This window comes from Triticum urartu, chromosome 3A (assembly GCF_056163025.1).
Source record: "Triticum urartu cultivar PI428250 chromosome 3A, HENAU_Tu73, whole genome shotgun sequence".
In the NCBI taxonomy this organism is placed as follows: Eukaryota; Viridiplantae; Streptophyta; class Magnoliopsida; order Poales; family Poaceae; genus Triticum; species Triticum urartu.
In genome coordinates this window covers 714,386,630-714,407,682 of record NC_141875.1, presented here as the reverse complement: position 1 = coordinate 714,407,682, position 21,053 = coordinate 714,386,630, and the positions used below count along the sequence as shown (strand labels likewise).

General features: G+C 44.7%; 2 pseudogenes; both read left to right on the top strand.

Moving 5' to 3' along the window:
• The window catches only part of LOC125546251 (polyubiquitin-like), a 242,986-nt pseudogene that overhangs the window by 39,587 nt on the left and 182,346 nt on the right, over window positions 1-21,053 (top strand).
• Window positions 9,271-9,838, top strand: LOC125547291 (protein BOBBER 1-like; annotated as a pseudogene).

Genomic DNA, 21,053 nt, shown 5'->3' with positions numbered 1-21,053 from the left:
ACAAGACGCAATGGCTCACACTTTCGTAGATGCACGATTTTTTTTTTATAAATGTGAATGACTGTAGGAGAGTTTCCTACAGTCTTTTCGTAGATGCACGATTAACAGTTAACCTTTCTGGTTTCGCTATCAACTATGTAATGTGTCATAAAATAAGTTGAAAATAAATAAATGTTGAGCAAAGGGGAAGATTCTTGCCTGTTGAGAACCATCCTGTAGAGACCAAATGACCAATGACAGAAGGTGCTGAAACTAGAATGCTCTGCTGAGTCTTAGATCCTCCCAACTCCAAGTGCATTCTTCTCCCTCCCCAGAAAACAGAGCATGTATGTATATCTGTCAGAAATAAGCAGCAAAAAGGGAAGAAAGTACATCTCGAATAAGAATTCCTACTTGGTACTACTACATACCATTAGACATGGGCGTTTCATACAAAGAGCAGGTCAAAAAAATTCAGCAATTTGCATCTGCAGTCACCTCTGTCTGTAAACCCATCTGGCCGGCACAGGTCAAAATGATTGTCCACAACAGAGAGTATCCTGAGGCGATAAACATGGCAATGTCACTCCTGTATGTCCACTCACAACACTACACTGGTTAATCTTTGTTCTCGATTGGTATCATTGAGTGGCAATGCGAGTCCCCTCTTTTCAAAATTCTTCATGTACGTACACCACAGAGGCCATGAACTGCAGAGGAACACCGCCTTACCGCTGCTTCTCCTTCCCGGGTCTGCCGACAGCGCCGCCTTGTGGCTCCGGCGTCTGCGCTTGGGCCATTGGCGTGAGCGGCATGTGGTGTGGCGGCCGCAAAACAGAGACGGCGCCCGACCACCTGCCGAGAACTCGCCGGGGGCTACCGAGAAGAAGAGGAAGATCTCCGCTCCGCTCCTGTGGAGTACAGCAGTAGGTATGGCGTGCGGGCGGCGCTGCGGCGGCGGAGGAGGATACACGGTAGAAGAGAGTGAGGAGACCAGAGGAGATGTTTATTTTTTATTTTTTTGAGACATACAAATATCTCCTCCAAGGCACTGACGACGTGGGCCCGTGGTCCACGGACCAGGCGCAGGCGGGTCAACCCAACTGACACGCGGCACCCCGACCCACCCCTACCTGCCCTACCGTCCATATGGTTTTCTACTTTTCTTCTTGCGGCATAAATTTCTCACCAACGGTAGTTGCCATCCATATGTCTGGAAATTTCAGAACTTTCCTCTTCGCCGGGAAGCTTCCCATGAGCTTCTCATAAGTAGAAGTAACTGTCATACAAATATAATATCTTAAAAAAATGGATGCATTTCATGCAAGTGATGATGCTTCGTATAATACTATCAACTAGTACTTTGATTCCAAATTCTTTGAAGGTTTAGTTTTGCTCTAACTTAAAAAAAATATGTTTGACCAAGTTTATGAAACAATGTATTGATATCTACAATCAATTTATACTAAGTCAAATTCTTACATTTTGTTGACCTCCTTGAAGGCACAATTTTGGAGACTAGGCACGTTTGGCGTTCCCAACTCTGATTTTCTCTATGGAGTATGAGTTTTCATTTGATTCCGTGAGATAAACCGTGTAGTTTTTGGATACCTAGCCGATCCCTTATCCCTTTGAGGAGTAAATTTTTTACTCCTCGTGTCTCCGGTTTCTCAAATGTACTCGTCTACGGCTTATGTTTGCTTCAAAGGTGCGCCTGGACCTCCCTTGTCGTTTGCACATCTGTGCCGGCTCCTCTTCCGTCCTGTCGCTCAATGGAACTCGTCGAAGCATGCCAACTACCTCTCGCCCGCCTCCCGTCCCACTCCCTCCAAGCATAGCCTAGCTAGGTCCTCCGCCCAACGCAGTTACAAAGGCGGAGGCCCCGTCCCATCCCGGCCTAACTCCTCCGTCTCCTCTTCACCCCATCAACAAGTCGATAGTTGATTGAGGCCACTTCCACATGCCACACGTGTGACAAAGCGTCGCATAATGGAGCAGGCCAGCCACACCACCTCTGATGACAGCCACCACCTATGTGCCTACCTGGTTTATGCCATCGGCAGGGCTCGGGCGCCTCTCTCTACCTCCCTAGCGAGGCTCCCCAGCCTACTACGGATTGAGGAGCTGGAGCTCTATGGTTCAAGCATTCAGGCAGAAATCTTGATCTATGATAGGTGAGCGTTGTGAAGGTATAGATGCGCCTTTTGTTTGCACAAGCTGGAGCTCTATGATCCGGGATTTGGGCAGAAATCTTGCTCCAAATCACCTACTTTATATTGATATGAGCCCCGCCTTGATACACCCTTTATTAAACGTATAAAGGGTAATATGGACCTTTCGATAATTGTATCCACTTCCGTATGCCCATTGGCACGTATCCGATGTACTGTGCACACCCCCTCTGACCTGGGCTCGCCCAATTTTCTTGTTCTTGCTTCCAACCTTCAAGGACTAAGCGCATTATGTCAGACTCGAACTTGAAACCTCACGGTTTAGACCGAGACACATTAACCACATGAGATACCTCACCTGCTATCTCTATGTTCTTCTTTTTCCATCTTTTGTAGTGCGTCAAATATAACGCTAAAAAGAAAGACTCTGGTTTTCCTCTTTTTTTTGCCTGTTTTTCTTCAGGGTTTTATTTTCTTTTTCTTTCTCCTACTTTTTCTACTTTTTAATGATATTATTAAATGCGTGACATTTTGAAAATTTGTTTTTTTAATTCGTGAAATTTCCTTAAATTTGTGAATCTTTTTCAAGTTTGCGAACTTTTTCAAATTTCACAAACTTTTTGCCAATCCATGAACTTTTTTCAGTTTCTTGCGAACAATCTAGTGAGCTTTTTTCATATCCAAGAACCTTTATATTTTATTTGCCACTTTTTATTCAAAACCGGTGAACCTTTTCAAATCCAGATTTATTTTCTCAAATTCGTGAATATTTTCTTGGATTATCGATTTTTCCACAGAAAACCTGTGTCTTTTTCTTTTTTTTCCTAGTTTGTATTCTGTTTCTTTTTCATTTTCTCGTTTTCCCTTTTTTATTTTCCAAAAATGCTCATTCTTTTAAAATTGGTTCAAAATTTTAAAACATGTTTGTTTTTTCAAAATATGTTCAAGGAATTAAAAATATTTCTATTTTAATAAGTTGTAGATAAAACTAGTGAAAATGTTTGTATCTTAAAAATTGCTCACATTGACAAAAGATGAACATTTTAAAAAAGAGCGAACAAAATTTAGATCATGATTTTTTTTTGAAAACAGTAAAAAAATTGGAGTTTAAAAAAATCAGAGAATACGAAAAAAATTGAAACCAATTTTTTTTTACTTTGACCAATATTTTTGTATTTGTGTAGAAAAGATTAGAAAATGGGAACATTTTCTAAAATTCTGAACAAATTTTGAAAGCATGAGCATTATTTGAAACTCCTTGAATTTTTTAACCATTGAACTTTTCTGAAAGCCATGAGCGCTTGGCTGGCCGAACGGGTGCCTGACTGGAGCGGTGCCGTCGCCTAGTTGGACCAATCCCTTGCCATTTTTTCTTCGATTTTTCTGTTATTTTTCTTTTTTTATTAATTCATTTTTCTTTGTTTTGAACTTTATTATTATCTGCGCACTGTACATTCTGATTATGTTCCTAATTGATGATACTGTAAGCTGTTCAATTGATATATGTACTATCGATAATGTACAATGATGCAGCTCAATCTTTCCATATTTTATGCCAAGCCATACATGAAAGTATGAGGCCTTATCAAGATTTCCCATTTTTAATAGATAAATATAGAAAATTGTATCCAGGAAGAGCTCAACACAAAAGAAAATATAGTGATGAGGTTCTTAATTAGAAGCTGAGACATCAGTGAACTCGTTTAAAGGAGCTGATGTCTTTATGTATCCAATATCCAAGGACAAAGTCTGATACCCTAGCAGCTGCCCACGGGATGCAGACATTTTGCCACGGCAGTAATTGTTCAAGAGTAGTCACATGTCATCCAACTCTAACACACCGTAAACATGCAACACAACAGCATTGCACATTTGAAAGCTATATTATATTCCTTGCCCATTTGAAAGCTATATTATATTCATTGCACATTTCAAAGCACCTATGCTAGCACATATTTGAATGGATAATGCGGTCCAGCAAGGTAAATGTTGTATAGGCGAACCAAAGCAATATGTCAATATAGAATTAAGCTAACCTGACACAAAATGGTCAAAGACTATTATTAAAGTAAGTTGAATATAAATAAATATTGAGCGAAGGGGAAGATTATTGCCTGTTGAGAACCATCCAAAAGAAACCAATGACAGAAGGTGCAGAAACTAGAATATTCTTGTGAGTCTTAGATCCTCCCAACTCCAAGTGCATTCTTCTCCCTCCCTAGAAAACAGAGCATGTATGTATATCTGTCAGAAATAAGCAGCAAAAAGGGAAGAAAAGTACATCTCGAAAAAGAATTCCTACTTGGTACTACTACATACCATTAGACATGGGCGTTTCATACAAAGAGCAGGTAAAAAAAAATTCAGCAATTTGCATCTGCAGGCTGCCTCTCTATTTGTAAACCCATCTAGCAGGCACAGGTCAAAATGATTGTCCACAACAGAGAATATCCGGAGGCTATAAGCATGTCGATGTCACTCCTATATATCCACTCACAATACTACACTGGTTAACCTTTGTTCACGATTGGATCTGGCAATGTGAGTCCCCTTTTTTCAAACTTCTTCATGTACACGACAGAGCACAGAGGCCATGAACTGCACAGGAACACCGCCTTACCGCTGCTCCCCATGGAGCCAGGAATAAGAATTAGTTGGCGCCGCTGCTTCTCCTGGCTCTGCCGACAGCGCCGCCTTGTGCCTCCGGGCGGCGTCTGCGCTTGGGCCATTGGCGTGAGCGGCCGCAAAAGAGAGACGGCGCCGGACCACCTGCCCAGAACTGGCCGGGGCCTACCGAGAGGAGGAGGAAGATCTCCGCTCCGCTCCTATGGAGTCCGGTAGGGATGGCGTGCGGGCGGAGGAGGATATAGGAGTAGAAGAGAGGGCCGGGTAGGAAATGAGATCAACTTCTGAGGCACTGACGACGCGGCCCCGCAGTCCACGGACCAAGCGCAGGCGGGTCAAGCCAACTCACAGGCCGCACCCAAGACCCAACCCTACTCCAACATGAATTTCTCACCAACAGTTGCCATCCATATGTTTTCTTGGACATTTTTTCGACGGATACAATACAATTTAACATGGTGATGCTTCTTAGCTCTTTCTCCATTTTGGCCAAATCATAGTGCATATAATTTATTTTTATTCAGTTTAATTTTTGATCAAGTTTATGCATCTTGGCCAGATTATAGGACATATAATTTATTTTTGTCCAGGTAAACTTTATAATATTTTGTCAAGTTTATAAAAAAATATGACCATTTGTAATAAATTTTTTTTATATTAATCTATTGCCATTTTTAACACAGTACAATCGAAGTCGCTCACATACACTCACCCCTATGAAAGCGCGCACACACTCTATCCTAAGAGCACCTCTAAGAGACTGAGTTGGCATCACATCTTGAGATTGACGAAGTCACCACATGTGCCTTATCGTCGACAGGAACGTCTTCTACCACAACATTGCCGAAAAGACTGAAAATAAATTCAGGAGTGTGCGAGCATCAATGCCAAGTCTAAAAAATTAAACACTGATGGGCCAAGGGTCCTACTGTCCTTCTAACAAACTAATAATAGCTTGGTTCACATTAATCTAATAACATTATTTTGTATTGTAAATGTAGATACATTTTTATGTAAGTTTGGTCAAATTTCATAAAAGGTTTCTAATTGGTGTCGGGAGGGAAGCGACTACAGAGACACGGTCCCGCGTTCCATGGCGCGACACAGGTGGGTCGAGCCAACTTGACAGGCGAAACCCCACCCTACCCGACATGTTGGATGGAATTTCAGGACTTTCTTCTTCGCCCGGAAGCTTCGCACGAGCTTCTCGCAAACAGCAGTAATTGCCGTCCAAATGTAATATCTTTTTGTAAAAAAAATATTCAATGGATGTTCATATAATACTATCAAGTACTTTTGTTCCAAATTCGTCGAAGGTTTAGTTTTGTTCTAAGTCAAATTTCTTTATGTTTGACCAAGTTTATGAAAAAAATGTATTAATGTCTACATTTTGTTGAATTTCTCGGAGGCACAATTTTGGAGATTAGCCCGTTGGGCGTTCCCAACTCTGATTTTTCTCCTAGGAGTGTTGCCGGCTTCGAGTGTGACAAACGATTCGGTGTCGCTGGCTTCAGGGGCGGAGCCAGGATTTGAACGTAGGGGGGGGGGGGGGGGGGGGGGGGGGGAATGGCAAAATGATCAACTAAGACATAAAAAGCTTGATATCTAGATGTGGTTTAGCAAAACTGACATAAAAACTACAACATATCGAGTGTCAATATAGCGTTTGTTTATATATTTCCTGGTAGACACATCTTCATTGATAAGGATTTTGGAGCTTTCTACCACATGTGCAACGTATGGCAACATATGTTTGTCTATAATAACGAAAGTGCATTCATATTAGTATATAAACCAAGGAATTTATTGTTGGTATGTATCTTTTTTTTTTAACAATCACCGGGGGGCCTGGTGTGTTCTTTTAATCCTTGAGTCATGGCATAAGTAGAAAAAGACACATCTAATTAGTATTATTATTCAATTACTTTAGATACTAGCTACAGATTGTATATACTGTGTAACTTCAGAATTGAGTGTTCAATAAGATAATCATGTACTACAAGTTCATACCTACTTGATCGATGCTGTGACGGCCGGGTAGAATCGGGGGCACCGCACCGAGGCGGATAGAGCTAGCCGGCAGGCGGCAGTCCATCAGGATCAGCGCAGCGTGGATGGAGAAGGTGCTAGCACCGGCTGCACCGCTCCCATTGCCTTAGTCAGATCACATGGCTGATGACTCCTTCCGATGGCAAGCGGCGAGATCGGCGGCGGCGGCGGACGCCGTAGAAGGAGTTCAATCCTTTTTTAGGGTTTGAGAAAGGAGTTTGATACGCGACGGAAGGAATGTCTACGATGGCATGATTAAAACGGTGAGCTGGGCTGTAAATGTTCGTGGGCTTTTAGCCATACGCACGTAACTACAGGCCAGCCAATATAGATTAGGCCTAATTCTAATCAAATCAGGCTCGCTAGTACACATATACGTACTACGTACGTGCATATTGTTGAGGGGGCTGCCCGCCCCCCCCCCCCCCCCCCCCCCCCTGTCTCCGCCCCTGGCTGGCTTGGTCGCACGGTTTATTGTTCTTCATGCGCTAGGTGAGGCTCGGGCTTGTTTCACTTTGGGTTCCGGCTTCTCTCTCTGACTGCGGGTTGCAGGGGTCTAGTGCTTAGCATCCACCTGCCACTTGTGCGACAACGTGCCGCTCAACGGAGCAGGCTAGTCACGGACCACTCCGTGCATGGCCACACCACCTTTTTCTTTTTGCGGGTGAAAGGCCACACCACCTTTGACGGTTGTCACCAGCCACGGCCTGACGAGTCGCCGCCTCTCTGCCTACCCGTTGATGCCGCCGCAGGCTCGAGCGCCGCCCTCTGCCTCCCCGGCGAGGCTCCCCTGCCTCCTACGGTTTGAGGAACAAGGTGAGCACGGTGAAAGATGTGCACCTTTTATTTGCATCAGCCGTAGCTCTATGATTTGGGATTCACGCACAAAGCTTTATCCAAATCACGTGCTTTATTTTGCGCCAATGCTATTTTTAGTTTATTTTGCAATCACAAACGGTATAGTGGCCCATGATTAAATTTGGTTTTTACGGGCTTTCTGGTGTTGTTGCTTTCGCTGCCGCCAATACTTCCGGTACCGCTGCGGTCGCCCGGCCACCACATTCTAGCTTGTATGTGTGTTGTGTGTGCGCGCTTCATTGCAAGTGTTCGATGAAATGCATGAGCCAAATGTAAGTTATATGGAGTTAAGTTTAAGGGATTTGGCTAGGAACCATTTTTATTTAGCGGATTAGATATAAGGAGTTAAGGTATAAGGGGCCGTGTAAGTGCCTAAATTTTTAGGCATCAGCTAGAGATGCTCTTAGGCCTAATTTGCTTTTTCCAAGTGCAATAGGCCGCTTCGTTTAGATGAGCGCCCTTGTACTGTTTGCAGTCATGCATGTAATCAGCAACTCGAATCATAGTAGGATGTAAATGAGTTGGACTTCAGGTCAGGATGAAGTGAAGAAGACAAGGAACGTCGGCGCATCGGAGGCATTGAGCAGTACGTACGTGGCATCGGACACTTGCGGACAGCTGAGACGGGGTGCCTGCACATAACGTACGTAGTCGAAGCGGAATACGACTCCAGTCCGGGGCCGGGCACCTCCGGAAATCTTGAGTAAATGACACTGGCAGTCTAAAAACTTGCACTGTGGGAGCACTTTAATCACGATACTTGCAAATTGAAAAAAACCGTCATAAAACTTGGGTCATGGGTGCAGTTTGGTCATACGGGGCATCTGAACCGGCCAGCCGCCCAGTTTTCTATAAATATTTTTACAGAGTACGTATGACTAAAAGGGAAAAAACAAGAAAAATCGTAAGAGAAAAAAATATCACGCATGCATGTGCTCTATGCATGCAGCGCCTATGTGCTTGCTGTGCGGACGTGCGGCTGCCTAGCACGGTGGGGCACATCATGTTGCGCAAGTATATAAACCGGGCGGCTGGCCGGTTCAGATGGCCTCTATGACCAAACTGCACCCGCAACACAAGTTCTATGACAGATTTTTCCGATTTACAAGTACCGTGACTGAAGTGCACCCGCAATGCAAGTTTTCAGACTACCAGTACCATTTACTAGGAAATCTCAGCCGGGTCGGCCTCGAACATGTCACAGTATAAACGGACGGAAGCCAAAGGCCAGAGCCTCGTCAACTCGTCTGTGATCCAAAACCCACCCCAATACGTCTCACCGAGATCTCGACGCGAGCGCAAGGGCCGGCAGTCCGGCACCTCCCCTAGGCAATCGAAGCCCTGCCATGGCGATCATCTCCGAGGACATCATGCAAGAGGACGAGGCGTCGCCACCCAGCAGCAGCAGGCGGCGGCCGCCAAGAAGGATAAAAAAAATGAGATCAACCCAAGAGCTAACCCTTGTTGGCATTTTTTTTATAGGAGAAACTCCGCGAGCACCGCACGTCCGAGCGAGGACTCGAACTCGGGTGGGCTGGCAGCAACCTTAGCTGCCCAGCCAACGGGTCGACGCCCCGTCCTCGCCGCCAAGAAGGATAACAACACGGAGATGGAGAAGGGGAAGGAGGAGAGCAAAGCGAGACAACCAAACGCTGGCAACGGCCTTGACCTGGACAAGTACTCGTGGTCGCAGCAGCTACCGGAGGTGAACCTCTCCATCCCCGTCCCCGAAGGAACCAAGGCGAGGTTCGTCCTATGCGAGATCAAGAAGGACCATCTCAAGGTCGGGCTCAAGGGCCAGCCTCCCTTCATCGACGGCGACCTCCACAAACCGGTCAAGGTCGATGACTGCTTCTGGAGCATCGAGGACGGGAGGTCGCTGTCCATAGTCCATACTGCTCATGAAGAGCAAGTGGTGGAAATCCCTGATCAAGGGCGATCCGGAGATCGACACCCAGCGTGCCATACCAGAGAGCAGCAGGCTCTCGGATCTGGACCCGGAGACGAGGCAGACCGTGGAGAAGATGATGTTCGACCAGCGCCAGAAGCAGATGGGCCTGCCCACCAGCGAGGAGATGCAGAACCAGGACATGCTCAAGAAACTCAAGTCCCAGTACCCGGACATGGACTTCTCCGGGATGAAGATGCCTTGTTGAGTTGGAGGATCCACGGCGATGAATTCAGAAGATTTTAGATGGAGAAATCGCTTCTACGTACCGTATAGTACTATATAAGTGAGTGCTTCGGAAATATATAAGTGAAATATGTTTTTCTGTAATAAGGAAAAAATAGACAAATTTTTAATATTCTTGCTGACTTGTTAATACTACGTCTATGTCAAAAACTCAAAACATATCGCATACTATTTTTTGTCAACTTTGACATGGAGGAAGATGTTTTTTTGTTTCGAAAAGGAGGCATGTCCTCCGGTCTCTGCATCTCTTGATGCACACAGTCATGGAGAAAGATATACCTGTCGCAGTTATCCTGTGAAGTGAGAAACGGTTAGCAACATGCATGCTTCTGCTTATGTTTATGTACACCTATTGTTCTTTTTGCTCCAAGGGAAGAGAAGAAGAACATGCCGGTGAGCAAGAAAAAACTTGGACAGTTTTAATAGCTCAATTGTTTCTTTCCTGCAGTTGCTCCATGTTGTCAAACGGAAATGGATGAAAGGGCAATCTGGAGAAATAACAAAATGACAAAAACCTACTGGCCAGAAAAAACATGCGGAATTGTTGTATGTGTCCGGAACGCAACATCTACCGTTCGAGCATTAGTTTGTTCCAGCATGAAACAACAGTCGAACATAATTTTGATACTAGAAGACGATGTAGTAAGGCGAGTAGAGAACATTAAAAAGTGAAGCTAAGCAATCTTCAACATTTGACCAAATTTATAGAATAAACTACTAGCATCTTAAATATTAAATAAGTATAATAAAAAATATACTTTATGAAGAATCTCCTTTTTGTGAGAAGACTGTTGATCTATTCATCTTCCATCTTCAATCATGGTAGTACAATGAACACTAGAAATAACTAGTACAATGCCCGTGCGTTGCCACGGGCTTTTGAAATATTTTGCTGGAGTAATATAAACATAATGCATGTTAAACTTCACATGCTAGAGAAAAGATAACACGAACACAATCGGGTAATAATTGAAATACACTTTACATGCAATATAAATTGATAACAGAAAGGCAATTTGAAGATATATACATATGACTGATTATCCAACTAAAAATCTTTACAAATTAAGATCTATTTGATGTGCTTAAGAAATTCTCACAATATCATAAATATTGTTTTTAGCTCCATTCGCATAATATTTGAGTAAGTATAATAAAAACTTCTTCCTTGAATCATACCCATTCCACACAAGCAATATATGTAGTTAGCACAAATACTTCACGTCAAATGTCTTAAAATATGTAATAGAGAGTACTCATGGTACAAACCGGACGAACAATTCTTTACCATCCCACCAGAGCATAAAATAAAAAGTAAAATAGCCGGACACATCCCTGCCATTTCCTAAATTAATTTTATCTTGAATATAGTGATAAAAAATGCCTGTATTTTGAATGTTATGATAATGAAATATATAAACTTACCAGTTTATACTCGTTGGAATACCAAGCGGAAATAACGCTGTCATCTAGATACATCTGAATGCCCGTGCGTTGCCATGGAACAACAAGTTTAATACATTAATAAAAAAATCATTTTAATTCACAACATGTCACTTGCAGCTTATGATTTCTTTGGAACAAATATCATTATGTATTACTGTTAGACAAAATCATGATTACTCTTAAGACAAAATCCATGACTGCATTCAAATTTGAGGTGGTATAATTTTATGACACATAACACGTATATTATCAATTAAATTTGGTGGTCAAAGTTAAATCACACAAAGAGTATATACACGCTACTTTTCTTACAAAATTTGATCTATGAATACATCTTCTCTTCCCCCTTGCAATCCATCTCCTCAGCTTTGCTGCAAGCTTTTTTTGCAATAAAAGCCACACTTTAATAAGAATATGAGAAGTACATCATTTGGTAATAACCACACATTCAACAATGGACTTGAATGTCACTAACTCTGCTCTGCACTACAACGGGATCTGCCTTTGCCATACACGACGCTTCCAGCAACATCACAACAAATGCTCTGTCAGCTAACAATCATAGAAACATCTGTCATAATGGTTAAATGGTGCTTTTGTTGACACTTGTATACATATCATCGACATATTTCAATGGGCATACACTACTTGCCATGTGTTACATCAAAATATATGACCATAACATCTGCTCTCCTTCCCCTCCTTCCGTCTGCCACCGAGACAGGGACCTAGACTTTGTGCTGCTCTTATTGATTTAATGAAAAAGTTATTTATCTCTGTTAGAACACAAATGCTTAGATAGCATCTGCATGTCAGGTAAGGATAATGTGGCTTGGATAGCATCTGCAAGTTAGGGAAGAATTATGCGACTGTGTAATATTTGGACAGGAACAAAAGTCATGAAAACCTAAAAGTAAAGCTCATGAAGACACACACGATAGTCTTATCACTTCTCAGGTTTTAACTTTCTTATTAGTGTACCAAATTGGCTCAAATATCTACCTATAGTCTGAAAAATAAGAATGAACGAGATCACGCAATCAAGATGGAGGTTGTCATGCATTTTTCTCTGTGCAGATCATCAACATGAATAAACAGGTACATAAACAGAAAAAATGATGAAATGGAACTTATTCAGCCGATTGGTCTTAGAGCATTGTATAAAATTGATACTCCCTCTGATCCCTACTACTTGTCTCAAACAGATGTATCTAGCATTAGTGATCCAAGTTGTTTTCTTGCGAGAGTGGGAATTCTTGAAATATCCTTTAACCAAATAGTGCGAAATGGACATCACTTTATTCAGGGGGTTCGTTCGATGGAATTTACCTTTTCACATAGCAGGAGCAGAAATCTGTGAGGATGAATGTCTCCATGATTTGTGACAGGAGAACTATAGCCCGCCAGCACTAAGCCAACATACAGCCACGAGTAAGCAAAACCTACAGAAGACATTTTAGTAGTTTAACGATCAACGCTTCCACAAAAAAGTCTATGACATCCCAGCTTTTTTATTCTTATAAAAGAAAAGTACCAGGAACACCTGTGTTTTACAGGGCAAACTAATGGCAGAGGTAAGAACAAATCCCCACGGATCAACACAACAGCCTGCTGGGAACAAAAGAGCACGGAGCAGGCGCACACATAAAAAAAATAGGAGTGCAGTCCATCATATATAGACTTGGTTTTTGTCTTGAACAACTCAAGCAGCTTCCAAGTGGACACATGTACACCTGTATTTGGAATTTAGAATTCCTTGAGATGCCATCATGAGCAAGTATCAGTTTTGATCCATAAAACACATGGTCTCTCTTTTTCTAATCATTATACATCCTATAACATCATTAAATGTTATCAATCTATATCTATAAAAGATGCAAAATATCAATCAAATTACGATCTCAAATTTGGAATGAAAGTGAAATCGAGTCATGATATCTCGCTGAATTCGACATTGCATATGTTGTCCAACTTGAGTTCAAGTAGTCACCAGCAAGACCCTGCTAACTAACCTCGTACAAAACCTTTATCTCTAGATCTAAATTGGCGAACTTGCACGGAAATTGGAACTAATTTTTAGCATAGAGGGAAAGGGGAGAGGAGCACTCACCTGCCATGTTGCATGACCTTCATCGACCCAGCAGCATTCCAAGCCAAGATATGCCCTCAGTGTTCTAAAAATCTGCAGAACATCCTGTAAAAAACATTAAGTGTATCCTACATACAGAACAGGAGCAAGATCGATGCATGCCTGTAAAATCAAGAACCACTAAATCTGATTCATACACAAAAGAACATGGGAGAGCTTATGATATCCTGCTAGGCTACAGCCAGCACCACCCCTCCACCACGACCTCCTCGTCAGTCCCGTGGCCAGTAGCCACATTAACGTGAGGAGACGCGGGGGTGCAGACCGGTGAATATAAACGATGCATGTAACAGTTGAGATATAGAAAAATAAAGAGAATCCCTCAAACTGGGAGGGCCAGGATGTTGTTCTGTAGGCGATAATGGATTCGTGAAATAAAGCCCGGGGGGACCCTATTTCATCATAATGGATCCGTGAAATCTGTGGACAAGAAAAGAGATTCACCACGGGTGACTTTCATGTTAACTGAAACTACACAGTAACTGGCAAGCTTTATAAAAGATGCAAGCCTTAGTATTCGTTCAAGATCATAATAAGAAATTGTAATTTAAGGTAAAGACGTCTCAGCAAGTTCATGAGTTGGCCTCACCTCGGAGCATCCCAACAGAAGCCAACCCACAGCCAGGCGCATCAGCACGATCAAATGCGTGTACGACGGTGGACGCCTCATACACGGTTGTCTGATAACCGATGGACAAAGGAGAAGGAGAGCCTCATCAGTAGCATCATGGTGGATTTCACACCTTGTGCTCCGCCCAACGAACATGGACGCCGCCGCCGGCGGCCCGGTGGAGCTCGAACCCGAGAGACTCTGCTGCTTGCTGGGAGGGGTCAGGGAGGGTCGGAGCACAGGAGCATTGACGTGAAGAGAGAGTATACAACTCAAGTGTGCAATCAAGCAGTATTCAACTCAAAGTCATTAGCCAACAAATTCCCTGTACCAAGCGATACGGTTTCTCAGGCTCAGACTTGCTTTCCCCAGCGTGTGTGGCAGTTGAGACATCAAACTTTTTAGAGGAAGGCCATCGTCACTGCGAGAAGACGGAGCTAGTCGTGCCTCCTTTTGGCTTCTCTGGCCAGTGGCGCCATAATACGACCAAGAGTGTTATACCCAGCAGGAGCAGTCATCTCGTCCTCCAAAAACAAAGCCAATATTTATATACAAATTACAGAGATACAAAACCAAGCTTGGAGTAACTTTTATAACACATGCACGAACGATGAACAAAAAATAAAATAACCTGCTGCAGTAGAAGTAGAACGTTGTTGTCACCGTGAAATGTAGACTGGACATCAGATTCAGCTTTGAAAACTCAGTCTTCAAACCTTGGCCACCACAGGCCTCACGAAACTACTGATAAAAGTGAAAGAAAATCCAGTGAGAACCACCGATCCGTGTAGAAAAACATATACTCAATTATTTTAACATTTTCACAATACCTGAATTGTGGTCATATTCTGCCAGGTTAGTGTAGCTTTCAGAGCACTCGAGTAAACGTGTATCCCCTAACTAATTTAAGGTGTTCTCTTCACGTCCATATTTTCCTGAATGCATAAAGGTTATATAATTAATGTTCTGGCTGAAATTGAACTTCTCCTATTGGGTTCACCTACATTTTTTTTAAGAAAGTTCTTTCCATTTTTCTCTCCTCTCTAATTTTTTTGATATATTATGCTGCAAATTTCGTGATTATTCTTTGCTGCAAAATGTCAGGCTCACTTAGTTGTAACAGGATTCGGGAAAAACTGCTTATAGTGGTATTTAATCAATCTGCTTTGTTTCTTCTATGGATTTATAGCATGAAGAATCAATATGAGAAAATAGATACAACTAAATCCCATGATTTCTTCGGCAAATGAATGTTTACAAACTGCAATTCACATGTATAGGACATCATCAGACAATGTTATACTTACAGTTCTAATACCTAGTACATAGATCACGCCAAGGATCTGACAAATATTACTGGAGAAGGGCAGAAGGTGGTCATGAAAATCCAGCGTGATTGCTCAAGCAGTTCGTATCTATACACAATTTAATTTATATATGTGCTAGGAGGATCGATGCACCAGCGTGATTGCTGAAGCAACAACAATGCAGTAGGCTAGGTAAGAAATGGTGTGATGTGCTTCCTGAATTTTCCTTACCGATCGGAGAGGCTCTGCTCTGTGCTGCTACAACTATGATTACACAGTACTGTAATCTGAATTCCCCTGCATTAATATGACCAAAACCAAATATTGTACAATAGCCAACTAAATACAGTTGTTTTCATTCAAATGCAGGTCCATTGATTGACGACAGGGAAGTTGTGCGAACCTGAAGAAAATGTGTCTGCCCGTGGTCGGATTGCCGGAAAGTTGTGGAGTTTGGTGCGTCCGTCCGGAGCAGGGGACGTGCAGGCCGGGACGTGGAGAAAGGGACGGGCAGGCCGGCGTGTCAGTGTCCCGGCGTGGAGGGCGGTCTCGTTTGGCCGGCATGGAACATGCATGGAGTTCAACCCAGCTGGCCGCCCGCAGCTGACAGTGGGCTAGGCAGACCGGCGGCGCGCGACGGTTGGTGACGTCGGCAGCCTACGGAACTCACCGGCTGTGTGAGTGGCCATGGCGAGGACCTCAATCACTTGTCTGGCAAGCCCGTCGAGCTTGGGGATGTGGGGATTCCTACGGCCAGGGCAGGGAGAGGAGCGGCTCTAAAAATTGTATGGAAAATATACCATTAATGCAAACTTCTTAGCACAAGAGTACGTGAATAAGGTTGGCATACTACCTCAAAAGATAATCTTCCCAGTCATTCTACCTGTTCATAAAGAAATTACTTGTGAATATAATTAGATCATCATACGTTTTATGATGCTTTAGTTCCAAAAACTCATATGAATCTACTTGATGCCTTTCTTTGAAATAAGAAGAATGTCGCTCCTTATTTTTGCCATCAATTCATCTGCTGTTCTTGCTATTCTCATTGATATACAACAAGAACATACATAATGCAAACCCCTTTTGCAGGGACATGAAAAGGCTGATAGTAGTTCTATAGTGGCATATATCAAATAGCTTTACTGGCACAACCGTACATGCCCTAAATACAGCAGAATTCTTTCAGTCTTGAGCACATGACGAAAAAACAAACTTGCGATGGGGCTTGTGGAGTTGTGGTGGAGGTTGTTAATTACCTGATGCAGTGGCCACACGCGCGCTAGTTGAGGGCTCACGGTGCACGCCGCATAGCAACCTGGACCTCGAGGGCCTTGGCTCTGTCAGGAGGATGTCCCAAGTTCCTGGCGAGGACAACCTGACGGGGGAGACGCACGGCCGCTCGCGCTGCCCGCAACGCGACCACGCCCTGCCCTGGGTTCCGCGACGGTGGCAGCGTCGTCCACAGCCACACCCTTCCTGAGTCCTGCCCTGAACTGGGGTTCCGAGATGGCGGCGGTGGCGGAGGTCTCTGAGGTTGGAGAGGGGCAAGATGTAGGACGGCGGATGCTGGAGCGATGGCGGCGGCGGCGTCATCCCACAATCACGACCTAGGAAAAGGATTGAGGAGGGATTGGATCGAGAGAGCAGTTGGATTGGCGGCGTCATCTTCCCTGTGAGGTCCGCGGCGGCGAGATCGCCCCTCCCCTGTCAGGTCCGCGGCGACGAGATTGCCCCTCACTGTGAGGTCGGCGGCGGTGAGATCGCCCCTCCTCCGTGAGGTCAGCGGCGGCTAGATCGCCCCTCCCCTGTGAGGTCGTCGGCGGCGATCTCGTGCGCCCTGTGAGGTCGGCGGCAAAGTTCTCGTGCGCCCTGCTGTAAGATCCGCGGCGGCGAGATCGCACCTCCCCTATCTCGTGCGTCTGCAGCGATCGTATGTCGAGGGGAATCGGGATCGAGAGGAGCCTACATGGATTTTTTTAGCGCGTGGGTAGGAGGGAAGACGAAAAAAAAACAAGCGAAATAAAACCGACGAAAATGGTGGGACGAAAATGAACCCCGGAACGGAGACTACCAACTGAGACATGTTTTCCTTGGTTTTTCGCGGCTAAGGGGAAGGTGGGAGGAAGTACCAAAGAAGTACCAAAAAAGACCGGGTGAGGTGGGACGAAAATTAAACCCGGAACGCGACCTACCAACTGAGACATTAAGAGTAGAGATAAAAATTACATCCAGATCCATAGACTATCTTGCATTGAAGCGAGCCAAAGGTGCGGCCTCCGTCATCTCCCTTCCCATGCCGGAGCCGGGCAAAACTTGTTGTAGTAGACAGTCAGGAAAGTTGTCGTGCTAAGGCCCCATAGAATTAGCGCACCAAAACAGGAACCGCCACCGATGAAGAGACGCGTAAATCATAAGGACCAAACCTGAAAACACATGAGCATCGACGAACGAAGACCAGATCCGAGTAGATCCACCAACGACAACCACCGACCGAATGTTGCGAGATCCACTGCAGACACGCCTCCACATGCCTTCCGATGATGCTAAACGCACCACCAGAACAGGGGCAAGTAGGGGAGAACCTTATTCCATCTTCATGGAGTTGCCGCCGTCTCGTCTTCCTGAGCAGGACACACATCCTAATAAAACAAAAAGAAACATCTAAACACGGAGCCGTCCCGCCCGCAAGTGCCAGGATCCACCGTGTCCCAATGGCCGTAGGGCCACCGGAGACGAGGCGGCTCGGCGGTTGCGCCGGCGGGAGATAATGGAACCCTAACTTTTTTGGAGGAGGTGGCGGTGGCTGGCTTGCCTTTGCGTACGGACAAGTTACTTTATGAAGAATCTAATGATACTAATTTCAGATTGTGGATGTTATATACATTTTTCAATTTCACGGCATTATGTGACTTCTTTTACCATTTTATTGAAAGGTTATTTTTTTGTTATCACCAAATTACCTTTTTCACAATCCGGGCAGACTTTTTCATTGAAATAGATGAACATTTCACATGATGATGCATTCTTTTTCTAGAAACTTTTATCTTCACACTGTGCATCTTTTTTCCAGCAATCTTGGTAATTATCATGAATATAGCAACATTTCTTTTTGTTGAAAGAAAGAGATGTGCTGCTGTTATTTCTGTTTTGTACTATCTTACGAGGGATCTTGTTTTAATTTGAACATGTAGGCATGTGCAGCACATTCAGTGACACGATTATTCAAACACGTGTATTCTGGATTGTATGATATAGAAAGTATGCAATTTTAATTTTCCATAGAAACATGTAATACATGCATACATATGGTTCGTTTGCTGCTTGCAGGGTGCAAAGGTTGGCGATGCGGGCTAGCGGGGAGATTTAGAGTCATATAATCTGTTCTTTGCCCCCTGCCAAGACCCACTCCCTTGCCACCTGTATAATCTGCCGGAGTACGACAGGGAGGCGTTATCGAACACGACGGCGTTCCGGTGTTCCCACGTCTCCCAAAGGACCAGCATCGCGAAGGTGATAAGATCGTTGATGTTCCGTTGGCCCGAGGTGAGAGCCGCGCACCAGGGTAGTAGGCAGTCATTGGGCCCTGGAGCCCGATCCTCCTGACTCGAGGCCGTGAGCGCCTAAAAACACACCGAGCGGGCGAAAACGCAAGCGATCAGTAGATGGTCGATCGACTTTTGTTCCTGATTACACAGGGGGCATGTGTCTTGATGAGGCAAACATCGTCGCGCCAGCCTGTCCGACGTCCAAACCAGGTCTTTAAGAATCAGCCAACTGAAGAACTTGCAATGCAGTGGACCCCGCGAGTGCCATGTGAAGCTTGCCCCTAGATCATGCTCGCGGCCGATGAATTTGCTGGCGTACGCCGATCTTACTAAGAAGTGTATGAGGTCTCCCACGCCCAACAGACCTTGTCCGCAATCCCCTGCCGCAGTTGCACCTCCGCAATGTTGTTCCACAAACTGAGGAACTACTCGAGCTCGGGCTGGGATAGACCCGGGCCTAGATCCCTCACCTAGCGACCCCCTACTGCCTTCGCTACCGATCTCGAGGCTTTGAACCAGGGCTTGATCTTCACGTGTACTAGAGGAGCGATCTCTTGCACCCTCCACCCTTCGAGCCACCGGTCCTCCCAAAAGAGACAATCAGAACCATCCCCTAGGTCCACAGAAACTACCGCTTGGTATATCTGGAGTGACTCCGCCGTCGTGTCAATCTTGAATTCTGCGCAGGGTCACGTGATGTCAGTCCTCTGTAACCATAGCCAGCGGCATAGCCGGGTTTAGCCAGCGCAGGTTTGGAAGGCCTATTCCACCGGCCCACTTAGGCTAACAGATGATATCCCATGCCTATGGTGCACGGCTGCCCGCCCCCTAAGCATCCGCCGCCCCAGCCCACAAAAAGCCCCGACAAATCTTGACGATCTTGGGCAGCACCTTGGGGGGGCATCCAACGCCAACATCGTGTGAACGGGCATGCCGCAGAGAAGAGACTGCACCAAGCGAAGCCGCCCTACCTTGTCCAGGTGAGCAATTTGCATGCGATGACATCCACCAGGTCTTGAACTGAACTGCCGAGGGCTTCCTGAGAGAGAGGGGCAATCCCAGATACTCCCTCCGTTCCTAAATACTTGTCTTTCTAGGCATTTCAACAAGTGACTACATACGGAGCAAAATGAGTGAATCTACACTCTAAAATATATCTATATACATCCGTATGTAGTAGTCATTTGAAATGTCTAGAAAGACAAATATTTAGGAACGGAGGGAGTACTTAAGTGGGAAGGATTCCAACTTGTAGTCCAGCCCATCCCTAAATTGGGCCACGTAATTCTCATCGCATCTAATGGGGATGGCGCTGCATTTGGCAGGATTTATCTGAAGACCTGACGCCACAGCAAAATCATGCAGGATTACCAAGAACATCTCAAACTCGCCCGACGTCGGTTTCAGGAATGACGTCACGTCGTCGGCGAAGAAAGGGAACCGTTGGGATAGGCCATGAGGCGCGAGAGGTGACAGCAAGCCACTGGAAGCCGCGAACTTGAACATACCCGCGTGGCCAGCTTGCCAGAGTCCCCTCCCATTGGCCAGCTTGCGACCCGGGACACCATTCACCATGACCCGCGTGGTCGCCATGGATAGCAGGCTACAGATTGAAGTATTCCATTTCACTCCAAAGCCCACGCGCGGAAGGGTCTGCAACGAACACCTTCGATATGTCAATCGAATCGAAATCGTGGGTTGCATATTTTTTTACAAGAGATACTGAAGAAGACTTGGTTTTATATGCAATTCCAACTCCAACTGGATGTGATATATCACCTTCACAAGATGCAATAGTAAAACATGTATCTAGAAAACAGGCAATGCCTGTACTTGTTAGGATTCCTGTTGCTTCAACTTTTGACTGTGATGGCATATATATAGCTAAAAACATGGATAAATACATAAATGAACTGCACGGAGTATATGAGTATAAGGAAAGGAAAGAAACGAGTAAACTGCATGCAGACCTGTATTTCTCAATCAACTTATGCCAAGACAGACCCAAGGACTCTGAATAGTAGGTTCTTTCCTCGATAGATAAAAACTACTCACGTACTAGGATGACAGTTCTACTGATAAAACACCACCAGTAAGGAACTACAATGATGATAATA